A 24,164-nucleotide genomic window follows, 5' to 3' on the forward strand; every position below is an offset into this window, starting at 1 on the left:
AATTTGTAGGAACCAGACTGATCGGAATGTAGGGTGTCGCCAATAATTTGAACATACTTTCTACATGACCAGCGTTCGGTACGATTTGGCCCGGGTTCACGTTGGGGCAAAAACCAGCTTGAATACATCAATTTTTGTTAAAATCGTCTCGGTATCTATAGACTGCAATGTTTTCTATCAAAATATCAATTTATGACCATTTCGGGTAGAATTTGTAGGAACCAGACTGCTCGGAATGTAGGGATGTCGGCAAGAATTTGAACATACTTTCTACATGACCAGCGTTCGGTACGATTTGGCCCGGGTTCACGTTGGGGCAAAAACCAGCTTGAATACATTTTTGGGTTAAAATCGTGTCTGTATCTATAGACTGCAATGTTTTCTACCAAAATATCACTTCATGACCATTTCGGGTAGAATTTCTAGGAACCAGACTGCTCGGAATGTAGGGGTGTCGCCAATAATTTGAACATACTTTCTACATGACCAGCGTTCGGCACGATTTGGCCCGGGTTAAGTTGGGGCAAAAACCAGCTTGAATACATCAATATTTGTAAAAATCGTGTCTGTATCTATAGACTGCAATGTTTTCTACCAAAATATCAATTGATGGCCATTTCGGGTAGAATTTCTAGGAACCAGACTGCTCGGAATGTAGGGGTGTCGCCAATAATTTGAACATACTTTCTACATGACCAGCGTTCGGTACGATTTGGCCCGGGTTACGTTGGGGCAAAACCAGCTTGAATACATCAATATTTGTTAAAATCGTGTCTGTATCTATAGACTACAATGTTTTCTACCAAAATATCAATTTATGACCATTTCGGGTAGAATTTGTAGGAACCAGACTGCTCGGAATGTAGGGTGTCGCCAATAATTTGAACATACTTTCTACATGACCAGCGTTCGGTACGATTTGGCCCGGGTTCACGTTGGGGCAAAAACCAGCTTGAATACATCAATTGTTGTTAAAATCGTGTCTGTATCTATAGACTGCAATGTTTTCTACCAAAATATCAATTTATGACCATTTCGGGTAGAATTTGTAGGAACCAGACTGCTCGGAATGTAAGGGTGTCGCCAATAATTTGAACATACTTTCTACATGACCAGCGTTCGGTACGATTTGGCCCGGGTTCACGTTGGGGCAAAAACCAGCTTGAATACATCAATATTTGTTAAAATCGTGTCTGTATCTATAGACTGCAATGTTTTCTACCAAAATATCAATTGATGACCATTTCGGGTAGAATTTGTAGGAACCAGACTGCTCGGAATGTAGGGGTGTCGCCAATAATTTGAACATACTTTCTACATGACCAGCGTTCGGTACGATTTGGCCCGGGTTACGTTGGGGCAAAACCAGCTTGAATACATCAATATTTGTTAAAATCGTGTCTGTATCTATAGACTGCAATGTTTTCTACCAAAATATCAATTTGATGACCATTTCGGGTAGAATTTGTAGGAACCAGACTGCTCGGAATGTAGGGGGTGTCGCCAATAATTTGAACATACTTTCTACATGACCAGCGTTCGGTACGATTTGGCCCGGGTTACGTTGGGGCAAAACCAGCTTGAATACATCAATTTTGTTAAAATCGTGTCTGTATCTATAGACTGCAATGTTTTCTACCAAAATATCAATTTATGACCATTTCGGGTAGAATTTGTAGGAACCAGACTGCTCGGAATGTAGGGTGTCGCCAATAATTTGAACATACTTTCTACATGACCAGCGTTCGGTACGATTTGGCCCGGGTTCACGTTGGGGCAAAACCAGCTTGAATACATGAATATGTTGTTAAAATCGTCTCGGTATCTATAGACTGCAATGTTTTCTATCAAAATATCAATTTATGACCATTTCGGGTAGAATTTGTAGGAACCAAACTGCTCGGAATGTAGGGATGTCGGCAAGAATTTGAACATACTTTCTACATGACCAGCGTTCGGTACGATTTGGCCCGGGTTCACGTTGGGGCAAAAACCAGCTTGAATACATTTTTGGGTTAAAATCGTGTCTGTATCTATAGACTGCAATGTTTTCTACCAAAATATCAACTGATGACCATTTCGGGTAGAATTTCTAGGAACCAGACTGCTCGGAATGTAGGGGTGTCGCCAATAATTTGAACATACTTTCTACATGACCAGCGTTCGGTACGATTTGGCCCGGGTTACGTTGGGGCAAAAACCAGCTTGAATACATCAATATTTGTAAAAATCGTGTCTGTATCTATAGACTGCAATGTTTTCTACCAAAATATCAATTGATGACCATTTCGGGTAGAATTTCTAGGAACCAGACTGCTCGGAATGTAGGGTGTCGCCAATAATTTGAACATACTTTCTACATGACCAGCGTTCGGTACGATTTGGCCCGGGTTCACGTTGGGGCAAAACCAGCTTGAATACATCAATATTTGTTAAAATCGTGTCTGTATCTATAGGCTGCAATGTTTTCTATCAAAATATCAATTTATGACCATTTCGGGTAGAATTTGTAGGAACCAGACTGCTCGGAATGTAGGGGTGTCGCCAATAATTTGAACATACTTTCTACATGACCAGCGTTCGGTACGATTTGGCCCGGGTTCACGTTTGGGCAAAACCAGCTTGAATACATCAAATTTTGTTAAAATCGTGTCTGTATCTATAGACTGCAATGTTTTCTACCAAAATATCAATTTATGACCATTTCGGGTAGAATTTGTAGGAACCAGACTGCTCGGAATGTAGGGTGTCGCCAATAATTTGAACATACTTTCTACATGACCAGCGTTCGGTACGATTTGGCCCGGGTTCACGTTGGGGCAAAACCAGCTTGAATACATCAATTATTTGTTAAAATCGTGTCTGTATCTATAGACTGCAATGTTTTTCTACCAAAATATCAATTGATGGCCATTTCGGGTAGAATTTCTAGGAACCAGACTGCTCGGAATGTAGGGGTGTCGCCAATAATTTGAACATACTTTCTACATGACCAGCGTTCGGTACGATTTGGCCCGGGTTACGTTGGGGCAAAAGCCAGCTTGAATACATCAATTTTTGTTAAAATCGTGTCTGTATCTATAGACTACAATGTTTCTACCAAAATATCAATTTATGACCATTTCGGGTAGAATTTGTAGGAACCAGACTGCTCGGAATGTAGGGTGTCGCCAATAATTTGAACATACTTTCTACATGACCAGCGTTCGGTACGATTTGGCCCGGGTTACGTTGGGGCAAAACCAGCTTGAATACATCAATATTTGTAAAATCGTGTCTGTATCTATAGACTGCAATGTTTTCTACCAAAATATCAATTTATGACCATTTCGGGTAGAATTTGTAGGAACCAGACTGCTCGGAATGTAGGGGTGTCGCCAATAATTTGAACATACTTTCTACATGACCAGCGTTCGGTACGATTTGGCCCGGGTTCACGTTGGGGCAAAAACCAGCTTGAATACATGAATTGTTGTTAAAATCGTCTCTGTATCTATAGACTGCAATGTTTTCTATCAAAATATCAATTTATGACCATTTCGGGTAGAATTTGTAGGAACCAGACTGCTCGGAATGTAGGGGTGTCGCCAAGAATTTGAACATACTTTCTACATGACCAGCGTTCGGTACGATTTGGCCCGGGTTCACGTTGGGGCAAAAACCAGCTTGAATACATGAATTGTTGTTAAAATCGTCTCGGTATCTATAGGCTGCAATGTTTTCTATCAAAATATCAATTTATGACCATTTCGGGTAGAATTTGTAGGAACCAGACTGCTCGGAATGTAGGGATGTCGGCAAGAATTTGAACATACTTTCTACATGACCAGCGTTCGGTACGATTTGGCCCGGTTTCGTTGGGGCAAAAGCCAGCTTGAATACATCAATTTTTGTTAAAATCGTGTCTGTATCTATAGACTGCAATGTTTTCTACCAAAATATCAATTTATGACCATTTCGGGTAGAATTTGTAGGAACCAGACTGCTCGGAATGTAGGGTGTCGCCAATAATTTGAACATACTTTCTACATGACCAGCGTTCGGCACGATTTGGCCCGGGTTCACGTTGGGGCAAAACCAGCTTGAATACATCAATATTTGTAAAAATCGTGTCTGTATCTATAGACTGCAATGTTTTCTACCAAAATATCAATTTATGACCATTTCGGGTAGAATTTGTAGGAACCAGACTGCTCGGAATGTAGGGTGTCGCCAATAATTTGAACATACTTTCTACATGACCAGCGTTCGGTACGATTTGGCCCGGGTTCACGTTGGGGCAAAACCAGCTTGAATACATCAATATTTGTTAAAATCGTGTCTGTATCTATAGACTGCAATGTTTTCTACCAAAATATCAATTGATGACCATTTCGGGTAGAATTTGTAGGAACCAGACTGCTCGGAATGTAGGGGTGTCGCCAATAATTTGAACATACTTTCTACATGACCAGCGTTCGGTACGATTTGGCCCGGGTTTACGTTGGGGCAAAACCAGCTTGAATACATCAATTTTGTTAAAATCGTGTCTGTATCTATAGACTGCAATGTTTTCTACCAAAATATCAATTTATGACCATTTCGGGTAGAATTTGTAGGAACCCAGACTGCTCGGAATGTAAGGGTGTCGCCAATAATTTGAACATACTTTCTACATGACCAGCGTTCGGTACGATTTGGCCCGGGTTCACGTTGGGGCAAAACCAGCTTGAATACATCAATAATATTTGTTAAAATCGTGTCTGTATCTATAGACTGCAATGTTTTCTACCAAAATATCAATTGATGACCATTTCAGGTAGAATTTGTAGGAACCAGACTGCTCGGAATGTAGGGTGTCGCCAATAATTTGAACATACTTTCTACATGACCAGCGTTCGGTACGATTTGGCCCGGGTTACGTTGGGGCAAAACCAGCTTGAATACATCAATTTTTGTTAAAATCGTGTCTGTATCTATAGACTGCAATGTTTTCTACCAAAATATCAATTTATGACCATTTCGGGTAGAATTTGTAGGAACCAGACTGCTCGGAATGTAGGGATGTCGCCAATAATTTGAACATACTTTCTACATGACCAGCGTTCGGTACGATTTGGCCCGGGTTACGTTGGGGCAAAAACCAGCTTGAATACATCAATTGTTGTTAAAATCGTGTCTGTATCTATAGACTGCAATGTTTTCTATCAAAATATCAATTTATGACCATTTCGGGTAGAATTTGTAGGAACCAGACTGCTCGGAATGTAGGGGTGTCGCCAATAATTTGAACATACTTTCTACATGACCAGCGTTCGGTACGATTTGGCCCGGGTTCACGTTGGGGCAAAAACCAGCTTGAATACATGAATTGTTGTTAAAATCGTCTCGGTATCTATAGGCTGCAATGTTTTCTATCAAAATATCAATTTATGACCATTTCGGGTAGAATTTGTAGGAACCAGACTGCTCGGAATGTAAGGGATGTCGGCAAGAATTTGAACATACTTTCTACATGACCAGCGTTCGGTACGATTTGGCCCGGGTTTCGTTTGGGCAAAAACCAGCTTGAATACATTTTTTGGGTTAAAATCGTGTCTGTATCTATAGACTGCAATGTTTTCTACCAAAATATCACTTCATGACCATTTCGGGTAGAATTTCTAGGAACCAGACTGCTCGGAATGTAGGGGTGTCGCCAATAATTTGAACATACTTTCTACATGACCAGCGTTCGGCACGGTGTGGCCCGGGTTAAGTTGGGGCAAAAACCAGCTTGAATACATCAATATTTGTAAAAATCGTGTCTGTATCTATAGACTGCAATGTTTTCTACCAAAATATCAATTGATGACCATTTCGGGTAGAATTTCTAGGAACCAGACTGCTCGGAATGTAAGGGTGTCGCCAATAATTTGAACATACTTTCTACATGACCAGCGTTCGGTACGATTTGGCCCGGGTTCACGTTGGGGCAAAAACCAGCTTGAATACATCAATATTTGTAAAAATCGTGTCTGTATCTATAGACTGCAATGTTTTCTACCAAAATATCAATTGATGGCCATTTCGGGTAGAATTTCTAGGAACCAGACTGCTCGGAATGTAGGGGTGTCGCCAATAATTTGAACATACTTTCTACATGACCAGCGTTCGGTACGATTTGGCCCGGGTTCACGTTGGGGCAAAACCAGCTTGAATACATCAATTTTGTTAAAATCGTGTCTGTATCTATAGACTACAATGTTTTCTACCAAAATATCAATTTATGACCATTTCGGGTAGAATTTGTAGGAACCAGACTGCTCGGAATGTAGGGTGTCGCCAATAATTTGAACATACTTTCTACATGACCAGCGTTCGGTACGATTTGGCCCGGGTTACGTTGGGGCAAAAACCAGCTTGAATACATCAATATTTGTAAAAATCGTGTCTGTATCTATAGACTGCAATGTTTTCTACCAAAATATCAATTTATGACCATTTCAGGTAGAATTTGTAGGAACCAGACTGCTCGGAATGTAGGGGTGTCGCCAATAATTTGAACATACTTTCTACATGACCAGCGTTCGGTACGATTTGGCCCGGGTTCACGTTGGGGCAAAAACCAGCTTGAATACATCAATATTTGTAAAATCGTGTCTGTATCTATAGACTGCAATGTTTTCTACCAAAATATCAATTGATGACCATTTCGGGTAGAATTTGTAGGAACCAGACTGCTCGGAATGTAGGGGTGTCGCCAATAATTTGAACATACTTTCTACATGACCAGCGTTCGGTACGATTTGGCCCGGTTCACGTTGGGGCAAAACCAGCTTGAATACATCAATTTTTGTTAAAATCGTGTCTGTATCTATAGACTGCAATGTTTTCTACCAAAATATCAATTTATGACCATTTCGGGTAGAATTTGTAGGAACCAGACTGCTCGGAATGTAGGGATGTCGCCAATAATTTGAACATACTTTCTACATGACCAGCGTTCGGTACGATTTGGCCCGGGTTCACGTTGGGGCAAAAACCAGCTTGAATACATCAATATTTGTAAAAATCGTGTCTGTATCTATAGACTGCAATGTTTTCTACCAAAATATCAATTGATGACCATTTCGGGTAGAATTTCTAGGAACCAGACTGCTCGGAATGTAGGGGTGTCGCCAATAATTTGAACATACTTTCTACATGACCAGCGTTCGGTACGATTTGGCCCGGGTTACGTTGGGGCAAAACCAGCTTGAATACATCAATATTTTTGTTAAAATCGTGTCTGTATCTATAGACTGCAATGTTTTCTACCAAAATATCAATTTATGACCATTTCGGGTAGAATTTCTAGGAACCAGACTGCTCGGAATGTAGGGTGTCGCCAATAATTTGAACATACTTTCTACATGACCAGCGTTCGGTACGATTTGGACCGGGTTACGTTGGGGCAAAAACCAGCTTGAATACATCAATGTTTGTAAAATCGTGTCTGTATCTATAGACTGCAATGTTTTCTATCAAAATATCAATTTATGACCATTTCAGGTAGTATTTGTAGAAATGAGACTGATCGGAATGTAGGGGTGTCGCCAGTAATTTGAACATACTTTCTACATGACCAGCGTTCGGTACGATTTGGCCCGGGTTCACGTTGGGGCAAAAACCAGCTTGAATACATGAATTGTTGTTAAAATCGTCTCGGTATCTATAGGCTGCAATGTTTTCTATCAAAATATCAATTTATGACCATTTCGGGTAGAATTTGTAGGAACCAAACTGCTCGGAATGTAGGGATGTCGGCAAGAATTTGAACATACTTTCTACATGACCAGCGTTCGGTACGATTTGGCCCGGGTTTCGTTTGGGCAAAAACCAGCTTGAATACATTTTGGGGTTAAAATCGTGTCTGTATCTATAGACTGCAATGTTTTCTACCAAAATATCAATTTATGACCATTTCGGGTAGAATTTCTAGGAACCAGACTGCTCGGAATGTAGGGTGTCGCCAATAATTTGAACATACTTTCTACATGACCAGCGTTCGGTACGATTTGGCCCGGGTTCACGTTGGGGCAAAAACCAGCTTGAATACATCAATATTTGTAAAAATCGTGTCTGTATCTATAGACTGCAATGTTTTCTACCAAAATATCAATTGATGACCATTTCGGGTAGAATTTCTAGGAACCAGACTGCTCGGAATGTAGGGGTGTCGCCAATAATTTGAACATACTTTCTACATGACCAGCGTTCGGTACGATTTGGCCCGGGTTCACGTTGGGGCAAAACCAGCTTGAATACATCAATATTTGCAAATCGTGTCTGTATCTATAGACTGCAATGTTTTCTACCAAAATATCAATTGATGGCCATTTCGGGTAGAATTTCTAGGAACCAGACTGCTCGGAATGTAGGGGTGTCGCCAATAATTTGAACATACTTTCTACATGACCAGCGTTCGTTACGATTTGGCCCGGGCAAAACCAGCTTGAATACATCAATTTTTGTTAAAATCGTGTCTGTATCTATAGACTGCAATGTTTTCTACCAAAATATCAATTTATGACCATTTCGGGTAGAATTTGTAGGAACCAGACTGCTCGGAATGTAAGGGTGTCGCCAATAATTTGAACATACTTTCTACATGACCAGCGTTCGGTACGATTTGGCCCGGGTTACGTTGGGGCAAAAACCAGCTTGAATACATCAATTTTTGTTAAAATCGTGTCTGTATCTATAGACTGCAATGTTTTCTACCAAAATATCAATTTATGACCATTTCGGGTAGAATTTGTAGGAACCAGACTGCTCGGAATGTAGGGGTGTCGCCAATAATTTGAACATACTTTCTACATGACCAGCGTTCGGTACGATTTGGCCCGGGTTACGTTGGGGCAAAACCAGCTTGAATACATCAATATTTGTTAAAATCGTGTCTGTATCTATAGACTACAATGTTTTCTACCAAAATATCAATTGATGACCATTTCGGGTAGAATTTGTAGGAACCAGACTGCTCGGAATGTAGGGTGTCGCCAATAATTTGAACATACTTTCTACATGACCAGCGTTCGGTACGATTTGGCCCGGGTTCACGTTGGGGCAAAACCAGCTTGAATACATCAATTTTGTTAAAATCGTGTCTGTATCTATAGACTGCAATGTTTTCTACCAAAATATCAATTTATGACCATTTCGGGTAGAATTTGTAGGAACCAGACTGCTCGGAATGTAGGGTGTCGCCAATAATTTGAACATACTTTCTACATGACCAGCGTTCGGTACGATTTGGCCCGGGTTACGTTGGGGCAAAACCAGCTTGAATACATCAATATTTGTTAAAATCGTGTCTGTATCTATAGACTGCAATGTTTTCTATCAAAATATCAATTTATGACCATTTCAGGTAGAATTTGTAGGAACCAGACTGCTCGGAATGTAGGGATGTCGCCAATAATTTGAACATACTTTCTACATGACCAGCGTTCGGTACGATTTGGCCCGGGTTCACGTTGGGGCAAAAACCAGCTTGAATACATGAATTGTTGTTAAAATCGTCTCGGTATCTATAGGCTGCAATGTTTTCTATCAAAATATCAATTTATGACCATTTCGGGTAGAATTTGTAGGAACCAGACTGCTCGGAATGTAGGGATGTCGGCAAGAATTTGAACATACTTTCTACATGACCAGCGTTCGGTACGATTTGGCCCGGGTTACGTTTGGGCAAAACCAGCTTGAATACATCAATATTTGTTAAAATCGTGTCTGTATCTATAGACTGCAATGTTTTCTACCAAAATATCAATTTATGACCATTTCGGGTAGAATTTGTAGGAACCAGACTGCTCGGAATGTAGGGGTGTCGCCAATAATTTGAACATACTTTCTACATGACCAGCGTTCGGTACGATTTGGCCCGGGTTACGTTGGGGCAAAAACCAGCTTGAATACATCAATTTTGTTAAAATCGTGTCTGTATCTATAGACTGCAATGTTTTCTACCAAAATATCAATTGATGACCATTTCGGGTAGAATTTCTAGGAACCAGACTGCTCGGAATGTAGGGGTGTCGCCAATAATTTGAACATACTTTCTACATGACCAGCGTTCGGTACGATTTGGCCCGGGTTACGTTGGGGCAAAACCAGCTTGAATACATCAATATTTGTTAAAATCGTGTCTGTATCTATAGACTGCAATGTTTTCTACCAAAATATCAATTGATGACCATTTCGGGTAGAATTTGTAGGAACCAGACTGCTCGGAATGTAGGGTGTCGCCAATAATTTGAACATACTTTCTACATGACCAGCGTTCGGTACGATTTGGCCCGGGTTACGTTGGGGCAAAACCAGCTTGAATACATCAATTTTTGTTAAAATCGTCTCGGTATCTATAGACTACAATGTTTTCTACCAAAATATCAATTTATGACCATTTCGGGTAGAATTTGTAGGAACCAGACTGCTCGGAATGTAGGATGTCGCCAAGAATTTGAACATACTTTCTACATGACCAGCGTTCGGTACGATTTGGACCGGGTTACGTTGGGGCAAAAACCAGCTTGAATACATCAATGTTTGTAAAATCGTGTCTGTATCTATAGACTGCAATGTTTTCTATCAAAATATCAATTTATGACCATTTCAGGTAGTATTTGTAGAAATGAGACTGATCGGAATGTAGGGGTGTCGCCAATAATTTGAACATACTTTCTACATGACCAGCGTTCGGTACGATTTGGCCCGGGTTCACGTTGGGGCAAAAACCAGCTTGAATACATGAATTGTTGTTAAAATCGTCTCGGTATCTATAGACTGCAATGTTTTCTATCAAAATATCAATTTATGACCATTTCGGGTAGAATTTGTAGGAACCAGACTGCTCGGAATGTAGGGATGTCGGCAAGAATTTGAACATACTTTCTACATGACCAGCGTTCGGTACGATTTGGCCCGGGTTCACGTTGGGGCAAAAACCAGCTTGAATACATGAATTGTTGTTAAAATCGTGTCTGTATCTATAGGCTGCAATGTTTTCTATCAAAATATCAATTTATGACCATTTCGGGTAGAATTTGTAGGAACCAGACTGCTCGGAATGTAGGGATGTCGGCAAGAATTTGAACATACTTTCTACATGACCAGCGTTCGGTACGATTTGGCCCGGGTTTCGTTTGGGCAAAAACCAGCTTGAATACATTTTTATTTGTTAAAATCGTGTCTGTATCTATAGACTGCAATGTTTTCTACCAAAATATCACTTCATGACCATTTCGGGTAGAATTTCTAGGAACCAGACTGCTCGGAATGTAGGGGTGTCGCCAATAATTTGAACATACTTTCTACATGACCAGCGTTCGGTACGATTTGGCCCGGGTTACGTTGGGGCAAAAACCAGCTTGAATACATCAATATTTGTTAAAATCGTGTCTGTATCTATAGACTGCAATGTTTTCTACCAAAATATCAATTTATGACCATTTCGGGTAGAATTTCTAGGAACCAGACTGCTCGGAATGTAGGGTGTCGCCAATAATTTGAACATACTTTCTACATGACCAGCGTTCGGTACGATTTGGCCCGGGTTCACGTTGGGGCAAAAACCAGCTTGAATACATCAATATTTGTTAAAATCGTGTCTGTATCTATAGACTGCAATGTTTTCTACCAAAATATCAATTGATGGCCATTTCGGGTAGAATTTCTAGGAACCAGACTGCTCGGAATGTAGGGGTGTCGCCAATAATTTGAACATACTTTCTACATGACCAGCGTTCGGTACGATTTGGCCCGGGTTACGTTGGGGCAAAACCAGCTTGAATACATCAATATTTGTAAAATCGTGTCTGTATCTATAGACTGCAATGTTTTCTACCAAAATATCAATTGATGACCATTTCGGGTAGAATTTGTAGGAACCAGACTGCTCGGAATGTAGGGGTGTCGCCAATAATTTGAACATACTTTCTACATGACCAGCGTTCGGTACGATTTGGCCCGGGTTACGTTGGGGCAAAACCAGCTTGAATACATCAATTTTTGTTAAAATCGTGTCTGTATCTATAGACTGCAATGTTTTCTACCAAAATATCAATTTATGACCATTTCGGGTAGAATTTGTAGGAACCAGACTGCTCGGAATGTAGGGTGTCGCCAATAATTTGAACATACTTTCTACATGACCAGCGTTCGGTACGATTTGGCCCGGGTTCACGTTGGGGCAAAAACCAGCTTGAATACATGAATTGTTGTTAAAATCGTCTCTGTATCTATAGACTGCAATGTTTTCTATCAAAATATCAATTTATGACCATTTCGGGTAGAATTTGTAGGAACCAGACTGCTCGGAATGTAGGGATGTCGGCAAGAATTTGAACATACTTTCTACATGACCAGCGTTCGGTACGATTTGGCCCGGGTTCACGTTGGGGCAAAAACCAGCTTGAATACATGAATTGTTGTTAAAATCGTCTCGGTATCTATAGGCTGCAATGTTTTCTATCAAAATATCAATTTATGACCATTTCGGGTAGAATTTGTAGGAACCAAACTGCTCGGAATGTAGGGATGTCGGCAAGAATTTGAACATACTTTCTACATGACCAGCGTTCGGTACGATTTGGCCCGGGTTTCGTTTGGGCAAAAACCAGCTTGAATACATTTTGGGGTTAAAATCGTGTCTGTATCTATAGACTGCAATGTTTTCTACCAAAATATCAACTTATGACCATTTCGGGTAGAATTTCTAGGAACCAGACTGCTCGGAATGTAGGGTGTCGCCAATAATTTGAACATACTTTCTACATGACCAGCGTTCGGTACGATTTGGCCCGGGTTACGTTGGGGCAAAAACCAGCTTGAATACATCAATATTTGTAAAAATCGTGTCTGTATCTATAGACTGCAATGTTTTCTACCAAAATATCAATTTATGACCATTTCGGGTAGAATTTGTAGGAACCAGACTGCTCGGAATGTAAGGGTGTCGCCAATAATTTGAACATACTTTCTACATGACCAGCGTTCGGTACGATTTGGCCCGGGTTACGTTGGGGCAAAACCAGCTTGAATACATCAATATTTGTAAAATCGTGTCTGTATCTATAGACTGCAATGTTTTCTACCAAAATATCAATTGATGGCCATTTCGGGTAGAATTTCTAGGAACCAGACTGCTCGGAATGTAGGGGTGTCGCCAATAATTTGAACATACTTTCTACATGACCAGCGTTCGGTACGATTTGGCCCGGGTTCACGTTGGGGCAAAAACCAGCTTGAATACATCAATATTTGTTAAAATCGTGTCTGTATCTATAGACTGCAATGTTTTCTACCAAAATATCAATTTATGACCATTTCGGGTAGAATTTGTAGGAACCAGACTGCTCGGAATGTAGGGATGTCGCCAATAATTTGAACATACTTTCTACATGACCAGCGTTCGGTACGATTTGGCCCGGGTTACGTTGGGGCAAAAACCAGCTTGAATACATCAATGTTTGTTAAAATCGTGTCTGTATCTATAGACTGCAATGTTTTCTACCAAAATATCAATTTATGACCATTTCGGGTAGAATTTCTAGGAACCAGACTGCTCGGAATGTAGGGTGTCGCCAATAATTTGAACATACTTTCTACATGACCAGCGTTCGGTACGATTTGGCCCGGGTTCACGTTGGGGCAAAACCAGCTTGAATACATCAATATTTGTTAAAATCGTGTCTGTATCTATAGACTGCAATGTTTTCTACCAAAATATCAATTGATGACCATTTCGGGTAGAATTTGTAGGAACCAGACTGCTCGGAATGTAGGGTGTCGCCAATAATTTGAACATACTTTCTACATGACCAGCGTTCGGTACGATTTGGCCCGGGTTACGTTGGGGCAAAACCAGCTTGAATACATCAATTTTGTTAAAATCGTGTCTGTATCTATAGACTGCAATGTTTTCTATCAAAATATCAATTTATGACCATTTCGGGTAGAATTTGTAGGAACCAGACTGCTCGGAATGTAGGGATGTCGCCAAGAATTTGAACATACTTTCTACATGACCAGCGTTCGGTACGATTTGGCCCGGGTTACGTTGGGGCAAAAACCAGCTTGAATACATCAATGTTTGTTAAAATCGTGTCTGTATCTATAGACTGCAATGTTTTCTACCAAAATATCAATTTATGACCATTTCAGGTAGAATTTGTAGAAACCAGACTGCTCGGAATGTAGGGGTGTCGCCAATAATTTGAACATACTTTCTACATGACCAGCGTTCGGTACGATTTGGCCCGGGTTCACGTTGGGGCAAAAACCAGCTTGAATACATGAATTGTTGTTAAAATCGTCTCGGTATCTATAGACTGCAATGTTTTCTATCAAAATATCAATTTATGACCATTTCGGGTAGAATTTGTAGGAACCAAACTGCTCGGAATGTAGGGATGTCGGCAAGAATTTGAACATACTTTCTACATGACCAGCGTTCGGTACGATTTGGCCCGGGTTCACGTTGGGGCAAAAACCAGCTTGAATACATGAATTGTTGTTAAAATCGTGTCGGTATCTATAGGCTGCAATGTTTTCTATCAAAATATCAATTTATGACCATTTCGGGTAGAATTTGTAGGAACCAGACTGCTCGGAATGTAGGGATGTCGCCAAGAATTTGAACATACTTTCTACATGACCAGCGTTCGGTACGATTTGGCCCGGGTTCACGTTTGGGCAAAAACCAGCTTGAATACATCAATATTTGTTAAAATCGTGTCTGTATCTATAGACTGCAATGTTTTCTACCAAAATATCAATTTATGACCATTTCGGGTAGAATTTCTAGGAACCAGACTGCTCGGAATGTAGGGGTGTCGCCAATAATTTGAACATACTTTCTACATGACCAGCGTTCGGTACGATTTGGCCCGGGTTACGTTGGGGCAAAAACCAGCTTGAATACATCAATATTTGTAAAAATCGTGTCTGTATCTATAGACTGCAATGTTTTCTACCAAAATATCAACTTATGACCATTTCGGGTAGAATTTCTAGGAACCAGACTGCTCGGAATGTAGGGTGTCGCCAATAATTTGAACATACTTTCTACATGACCAGCGTTCGGTACGATTTGGCCCGGGTTACGTTGGGGCAAAAACCAGCTTGAATACATCAATATTTGTAAAAATCGTGTCTGTATCTATAGACTGCAATGTTTTCTACCAAAATATCAATTGATGGCCATTTCGGGTAGAATTTCTAGGAACCAGACTGCTCGGAATGTAGGGGTGTCGCCAATAATTTGAACATACTTTCTACATGACCAGCGTTCGGTACGATTTGGCCCGGGTTACGTTGGGGCAAAAGCCAGCTTGAATACATCAATTTTTGTTAAAATCGTGTCTGTATCTATAGACTACAATGTTTTCTACCAAAATATCAATTGATGACCATTTCGGGTAGAATTTGTAGGAACCAGACTGCTCGGAATGTAGGGATATCGACAAGAATTTGAACATACTTTCTACATGACCAGCGTTCGGTACGATTTGGACCGGGTTACGTTGGGGCAAAAACCAGCTTGAATACATCAATGTTTGTAAAATCGTGTCTGTATCTATAGACTGCAATGTTTTCTATCAAAATATCAATTTATGACCATTTCAGGTAGTATTTGTAGAAATGAGACTGATCGGAATGTAGGGGTGTCGCCAGTAATTTGAACATACTTTCTACATGACCAGCGTTCGGTACGATTTGGCCCGGGTTCACGTTGGGGCAAAAACCAGCTTGAATACATGAATTGTTGTTAAAATCGTCTCGGTATCTATAGACTGCAATGTTTTCTATCAAAATATCAATTTATGACCATTTCGGGTAGAATTTGTAGGAACCAAACTGCTCGGAATGTAGGGATGTCGGCAAGAATTTGAACATACTTTCTACATGACCAGCGTTCGGTACGATTTGGCCCGGGTTCACGTTGGGGCAAAAACCAGCTTGAATACATGAATTGTTGTTAAAATCGTCTCGGTATCTATAGGCTGCAATGTTTTCTATCAAAATATCAATTTATGACCATTTCGGGTAGAATTTGTAGGAACCAAACTGCTCGGAATGTAGGGATGTCGGCAAGAATTTGAACATACTTTCTACATGACCAGCGTTCGGTACGATTTGGCCCGGGTTTCGTTTGGGCAAAAACCAGCTTGAATACATTTTTTGGGGTTAAAATCGTGTCTGTATCTATAGACTGCAATGTTTTCTACCAAAATATCAATTTATGACCATTTCGGGTAGAATTTCTAGGAACCAGACTGCTCGGAATGTAGGGTGTCGCCAATAATTTGAACATACTTTCTACATGACCAGCGTTCGGCACGGTGTGGCCCGGGTTAAGTTGGGGCAAAAACCAGCTTGAATACATCAATATTTGTAAAAATCGTGTCTGTATCTATAGACTGCAATGTTTTCTACCAAAATATCAATTTATGACCATTTCGGGTAGAATTTCTAGGAACCAGACTGCTCGGAATGTAAGGGTGTCGCCAATAATTTGAACATACTTTCTACATGACCAGCGTTCGGTACGATTTGGCCCGGGTTACGTTGGGGCAAAAACCAGCTTGAATACATCAATATTTGTAAAAATCGTGTCTGTATCTATAGACTGCAATGTTTTCTACCAAAATATCAATTGATGGCCATTTCGGGTAGAATTTCTAGGAACCAGACTGCTCGGAATGTAGGGGTGTCGCCAATAATTTGAACATACTTTCTACATGACCAGCGTTCGGTACGATTTGGCCCGGGTCACGTTGGGGCAAAACCAGCTTGAATACATCAATTTTGTTAAAATCGTCTCGGTATCTATAGACTGCAATGTTTTCTATCAAAATATCAATTTATGACCATTTCGGGTAGAATTTGTAGGAACCAGACTGCTCGGAATGTAGGGATATCGACAAGAATTTGAACATACTTTCTACATGACCAGCGTTCGGTACGATTTGGACCGGGTTACGTTGGGGCAAAAACCAGCTTGAATACATCAATGTTTGTAAAAATCGTGTCTGTATCTATAGACTGCAATGTTTTCTACCAAAATATCAATTTATGACCATTTCAGGTAGTATTTGTAGAAATGAGACTGCTCGGAATGTAGGGGTGTCGCCAATAATTTGAACATACTTTCTACATGACCAGCGTTCGGTACGATTTGGCCCGGGTTCACGTTGGGGCAAAAACCAGCTTGAATACATGAATTGTTGTTAAAATCGTCTCGGTATCTATAGACTGCAATGTTTTCTATCAAAATATCAATTTATGACCATTTCGGGTAGAATTTGTAGGAACCAAACTGCTCGGAATGTAGGGATGTCGGCAAGAATTTGAACATACTTTCTACATGACCAGCGTTCGGTACGATTTGGCCCGGGTTCACGTTGGGGCAAAAACCAGCTTGAATACATGAATTGTTGTTAAAATCGTCTCGGTATCTATAGGCTGCAATGTTTTCTATCAAAATATCAATTTATGACCATTTCGGGTAGAATTTGTAGGAACCAAACTGCTCGGAATGTAAGGGATGTCGGCAAGAATTTGAACATACTTTCTACATGACCAGCGTTCGGTACGATTTGGCCCGGGTTTCGTTTGGGCAAAAACCAGCTTGAATACATTTTTTGGGGTTAAAATCGTGTCTGTATCTATAGACTGCAATGTTTTCTACCAAAATATCAACTTATGACCATTTCGGGTAGAATTTCTAGGAACCAGACTGCTCGGAATGTAGGGGTGTCGCCAATAATTTGAACATACTTTCTACATGACCAGCGTTCGGCACGGTGTGGCCCGGGTTAAGTTGGGGCAAAACCAGCTTGAATACATCAATATTTGTCAAAATCGTGTCTGTATCTATAGACTGCAATGTTTTCTACCAAAATATCAATTGATGGCCATTTCGGGTAGAATTTCTAGGAACCAGACTGCTCGGAATGTAGGGGTGTCGCCAATAATTTGAACATACTTTCTACATGACCAGCGTTCGGTACGATTTGGCCCGGGTTACGTTGGGGCAAAAACCAGCTTGAATACATCAATGTTTGTTAAAATCGTGTCTGTATCTATAGACTGCAATGTTTTCTACCAAAATATCAATTGATGGCCATTTCGGGTAGAATTTCTAGGAACCAGACTGCTCGGAATGTAAGGGTGTCGCCAATAATTTGAACATACTTTCTACATGACCAGCGTTCGGTACGATTTGGCCCGGGTTACGTTGGCGCAAAAACCAGCTTGAATACATCAATGTTTGTTAAAATCGTGTCTATCTGTACCGTTTGGCTTCCTTGTAGCGACTGGCGACGTCGACGACTGTCAGGGCGTACTTGTAGTTTTTGCGTCTCACCCTGTCCTGAGGTAGAAACAGGAGGCCGGTTTGGTGCACGCGATTCGGCGTCAAAATGTCGAATTGTCTTCTCGTGATGTACGAGGTGCCGGCAGGTAGACTTGCCAAATAGCCTGTTTTTTTAAGCCAAGCTTTGGCAACGCCTTCCGAGACTCGAGCTGCTTTGGCGAGTTTCAGGATGGCATCCGCGCCTTTCCAGTACCCGCGTGGGCTGTAATAAATTTTCTCCATCATGTGTGTATATTGAATGCTTGTTACTTATTTAATATGTGCGTGTGTCCGTACGCGTAAGTGGTGACTCCGTCGATGGCGATCCATCGTTTCGTGTCCATGGGAGACAGCGAGGTCTTATTGATTCTCAGTCCGTATGTCCTGTGTCTGTCGCTTCTCAGCATGTTCATCTGGTGTTTGAACGTTTTATTCTTGAACAGGGTTTCCTTGAATCTGGCGTGCTTGATGTGTTTTTTCACCACGTGTTTTTTCACGCCTTTCGTCATCGTCTGCTTTTTTGATGGAATACATCTTGGGGTCTCAAGCCGACGTACTCGGCGATCGGCGTGCCAGCACATTCGTCCTTCATGTTGCCGAGCATTTTTTGTTGACTTGTCTGTGCATAGGGTGATCTTTAGGATAGTCACTGGTGTCGTACAGGTGCATGTTTTTTCTTCATGACCTCGTACACGTCCTCGGTGCGAATTTCCATCAGCAGGGAATCCGTGTCCATATGCAGCACTTCGCACTTGTCGCCGTACTGTTTTTTTCATCTCGTTGTAGTAGAAATCGTACATCAAGTGTTTGGATAAGTCGAGGATGCTCATCCCCACGTAAACGGGCCGGTTGAATCTGATGTGACTTTTGTTCATGTGCAGCGCTGCCAAGCCATAGTCGAATATTTTGCTTCGGTTGAACGCCGGGCTGGCTATGAGTTTCCTGAGGTTTATTCCTCGCTGGATCTGACTAGCTTCACATTCACGCTTTTTCTCAAATTTTCAATCGTTTGGCGAACACCGAGTTGTTCATGAGCTTGTACAAGTTTTTCTGGAAGTCGCTCGTGGCTTCTTTTCGCAGATTCGTGTTCAACCGACACTGAAAAAAAGTCCACATTTACAAGCTTGGAAATGTCTTGGAAAGATTAATTACCAACTTACTGTGTTTTGTAACAAACGTAGTAAAAGATTTCATTGTTGTAATAACACTGACATGTATATATATTCGATGCAAAGGCGCGATATTCGATTAGGTAACATTATCAACTTTAGATTATGGAAAATAACTATTTACAATTCAGTAAGCTTCAAATTAGTAAGTTAAATTATGTCTAATCTATTCGAGCTTGGATGTATAATTATTTGTGTTTATACATTATGTTTTATTATATGAAACATGACAACGTAATAATACCTAAAATATAAATTCAAACTATTCTATTGTGTTTGAATTCTTTGTATGTCCTTGAAATTTCGTATATTGTTTCCTATTTATAAGGAAGTTGAAGAAAATATAATCTTCAGTAACCTCTAAACCATTACATCTAATTCAATCAATGTGCATACGAAGTATTTTAGTATGAAGAATACCAGACATTTACCACTGTAAAAACATCATAATCCCCTGTTTCGCCGACATGTGTTCATTTGCAAAACGCTGTACAAGCCCATGATAATGATTAGCAATTGCCATCAAAACACTTTAAATACTTCTTCTGATTGACACTAAAGGTAGCATCTCTCCTAAGAAAAGCTAATATTTGCTCAGTACTACTAAATTGGTTGAAATAATAGGTACAGTGCGATTTTTAAAAGTACAACACACATGTGCGTCTCTCGCTGAATGAGAGGTGCTTTCTGTTGACGAATATATGTGGCTCTCGCTGTGAGAAACTGCCAATTACCTGCCCCATAAACACGTCACTCGCTGTGAGGAGCTGATTAATTTGCCCCATATATGCGGCTCTCGGCCTTAATGAGTTAATAAGTCCTTTTTGTCTCTTTCGCGATTTCACCATCACTTTGTCACCTACTGTAAACGTTTGTGTTTTTTAATTTGATTTTCACCTAGATCTAACATGATTCACGGCTATTTCGGGCTAGCGAAATCCCGGATGTTGACAAGTTCGACGAGTCCATTTTGCATTCAATAATGACTGGAATAGGTTAGGCCTACGGTATTTGTTCCTGTCCGATGGAATATTTGCCGTATGTGGGGAATTTTTATTCCTGTCATCCATTCTCTATTTCACGGCATTTATTCTGAAATGGAACATTTATACCCCGGAACTGAATCATGTTTACACGCTGTCCATGCAAAATGTGGAGTTGCCCCAAAAGCAATTCCATTTCCTTGCTGGACAGTGAAAGAAGAACATGTGGCGCAAGAGCAATGGTAAGTTTTCCCTCGCATTTTCATTATTTTGCAAGTATATCAGGTTTTGCCATTTGGCAGACGGGTCTAGAAATTTACAGATCTTTCTATAATAGCTTGACACCCTCTCTATTTATTGCAATTGCGTGTTAAGCGAGGGCACCCTCCTGAGTGTCGAAACAAGATCGCGGAAAATGATCGTTTCAACACGAAATATGACAACCTGCAGCTGATATTGTTGGGATAATTGATGATTGGTTCATTACAACCGATCAATCATCAAAAAAAATTGGTTAGCGTCATTTATTAAATTTTCCTGGTTATGTTTGTTAATGCACACAAAAAATAAAGAAAAAACATGTAGTTCTTTCGTTTCTTGCAAATTGCACAAAATGCATTTGCAAATTTCACATCTTTAAAGGATGACTAGTATGTTAGGAACATGAATTTCATGAGTCTTTAAAATAAACTCAACCATGAATTGGAAGAGCTTGCAGTGCTTATGAAATGTAACAGACAAAACCAACCTTGTGAAAAATATTGTTATTGCAAACAAGTGTTCCAAAATTGTTTGTGTTCGACTATGAGAAAACATGATCGATTGCTCGGTCGTTTTGTCATTGCAACCAATCTTCGGTTATTTCAATTAATCGGACCACCACTACAACCTGATCACCTTTTTTAGCTGTCAATTCTTAGATATACTTATTTTAGGTCTTCATTCACAGTTTAGGCTTTAATGCGTCAGTATTTTCAGTTATCGTGGAAAAATCAAATTGTACATTTTATATGGACTTGTGTTGAAACTGTCCATTGCCTTGAATGTTTACGCTGAAGTAACTATCCATGTAGTTTAGGTTTTTAGAGCACGAACTGTTGATACCCTTTCCACAGACTTTGCAATGGAAACGGTATTGTTGTGATTGATCCCCTAAATACTATATTCACACAATCATGATTCGCGCCACGATTGAAATCGTGGTCTTAATTGTGGACTACTGGTGGTGATCTATATCTAATCGTGCTTAGAAATCGTGGTGGTCAGAATCAATCATGGACAAGACAAACACCATGCTCTGTTGAGATGTGTTGCGATCTCCCAAGATCTATGATGGTCTGCCGGGTCCCACTGCTCACGACCTGACATGAATGACTCACGAGCAGATACGAGTTCATACAAGTAAATGCGAGTAGATATGAGTATGAGTGCTTTTTCACGGAAGCTCACGATCTGTTACGAGTTCTTGCGCCCATATATGTACTGGAAATAAGAATTACTGCGCCTTCAGGAGTTCTCTCTGATCCTTCGCATTTGCTCTGGCTGATTTGCGAGGTGCAGCAGGTTGATCCACATCTAACCAGTCCACTTGGACCTCCATGCCCCTGGGATGACATGGTGGTTTTCATCCTTATGGCCCACCTACTGTGCTGCAATGCCTGGATGCCTCAGCCTCAATAGGTTGTGCAGAGGCACTGCCGCCTCCACTACATCATTCACAGTATTGAGTTTCTGCCCTAGAGTCATGAGGAGACACCTGAATCTATTGGCCAGGATCCCAAAAGACATTTTCCACCATTCTCCTCCCTCTCGAGAGTCCTCTCCTTCCTGGACAGCCTTTTTCTGCTATATGGCTTCATGAGGTGGTTCCTGAGTGTGAGGGATGAAGAAGGGCATCTCTAGGTGGCTTGCAGTCAGAGGGCAGGTGGGGGAAGTCATAGGGTTTCCTCTTCCATGCCGTTGACCAGCCCCGAGTCGCCTCTGAGCATCTGACATGTGTCCTTTTCTGCCAAGATCAATCCACACAAACTTGTAACCTGCATCTATCAGCACTATGAAGTGGTATCGAAAAGACGCCCTTGTAATTGACTGCCAGTTTATGGTGGTTTCTTGATAGCAACGTGTTTGCCATCCAGGGCCTCAATGGCGTGGAATATATCCATCCCTGTTAGCTTGTTAGCTACGGCTGTCCAGGCTTCAGGGTCACAGGTAGGCTAAACACAGTTGCCTGTCACACTTCTGGAACCGTCTCTGAGATGGACACTCCATACCTGAAGGCATACGCAAGGAACCCATAGTTGTCTCCAGCCTCAAGGTGCCTAAATGTGATTTCATGTTTCAGTCCAGGTGAAAAGGGTTGCTTGAAACTGGAGGCTGGAGAGTGGAGGCTAGAGAACTGACCAAACTGTTATTTATGAGCCATGGCCGCACCAAAGAGTGCCTGACTGCAGCTCTCCGGGCACTTTGTGGTTGGAGCTGTCTGGCTGCTGCTGCTCGTCTTGTGTCATTTGGATTTCTGCTTTAACAACGGCCATTGACGTGTCCATAATGGGTTGCAGACGCCATCGGTTGGAACAAAGGAAGTCATTATTGTGTTTAATTTCGCACATTCAACTTTGGTTAGATGTCCCCTGGTATTCAGATGCTTAGTGATGTGCTTTACGCGAATGTGCAATACTAATATATCTGAATGATAGTATGAACAATGTACATACTTTAAAATAGCCTGGGCCTCGTTTCACAAAAATCTCGTAGCACTACAACTATCGTAAGTCAGTGTTACAGTATAGTAAGTACGAGAAAAGTTATGAGATTTTAGGCTTATGAGAGCTTTGTGAAATGGGGCCTAGGACTTGGTTATTCCTGGGGTAGATGTATATTTGTATATTTGTTAATACACTTCTGATCGTACATGATTTTTTTTTATTAAATCCCTGTCAGGGTACAAACTGAAATGTGGGTGTACAATCGTACTTGATGATACAAAATCGTAATAAATACGCCAGGTCTACAACAAAACATTCATCTTCACAACACATACCACTACAATAACGTTTGATGACATGACGGTTAAGACTACAAACTGTCAACTCCCTGGACAGTACAATCACAAAGCAATGGACAGTTTGTTTGCTGCATGAGAGCAACTCCATATAAAATGTACAGTTTGATTTTTCGACGATAACTGAAAGAAATACTGACGCATTAAAGCCTAAACTGTGAATGAAGACCTAAAATAAGTATATCTAAGAATTGACAGCAAAAAAGGTGATCAGTTTTTCATATTTCGTGTTGAAACGATCATTTTCTGCGATCTTGTTTCGACACTCAGGAGGGTGCCCTCACTTAACACGCAATTGCAATAAGTAGAGAGAGTGTCAAGCTATAATAGAAAGATCTGTAAATTTCTTGACCCGTCTGCCAAATGGCAAAACCTGATATACTTGCAAAATAATGAAAATGCGAGGGAAAACTTACCATTACTCTTGCGCCACATGTTCTTCTTTCACTGTCCAGCGAGGAAATGGAGTTGCTTTTCGGGCAACTCGAAAAGCGTGGACAGCGCTTCCACCCAGTGTGTAGACCATACAGAAAAATAGTGAGGTTTTTCAAACAACAATGGTGTGACGTTTTGTCAAGGGGAGGTAACTA

Source organism: Haliotis rubra, unplaced genomic scaffold (genome assembly GCF_003918875.1).
Source record: "Haliotis rubra isolate DU_JTF1 unplaced genomic scaffold, ASM391887v1 Scf561, whole genome shotgun sequence".
Lineage (NCBI taxonomy): Eukaryota > Metazoa > Mollusca > Gastropoda > Lepetellida > Haliotidae > Haliotis > Haliotis rubra.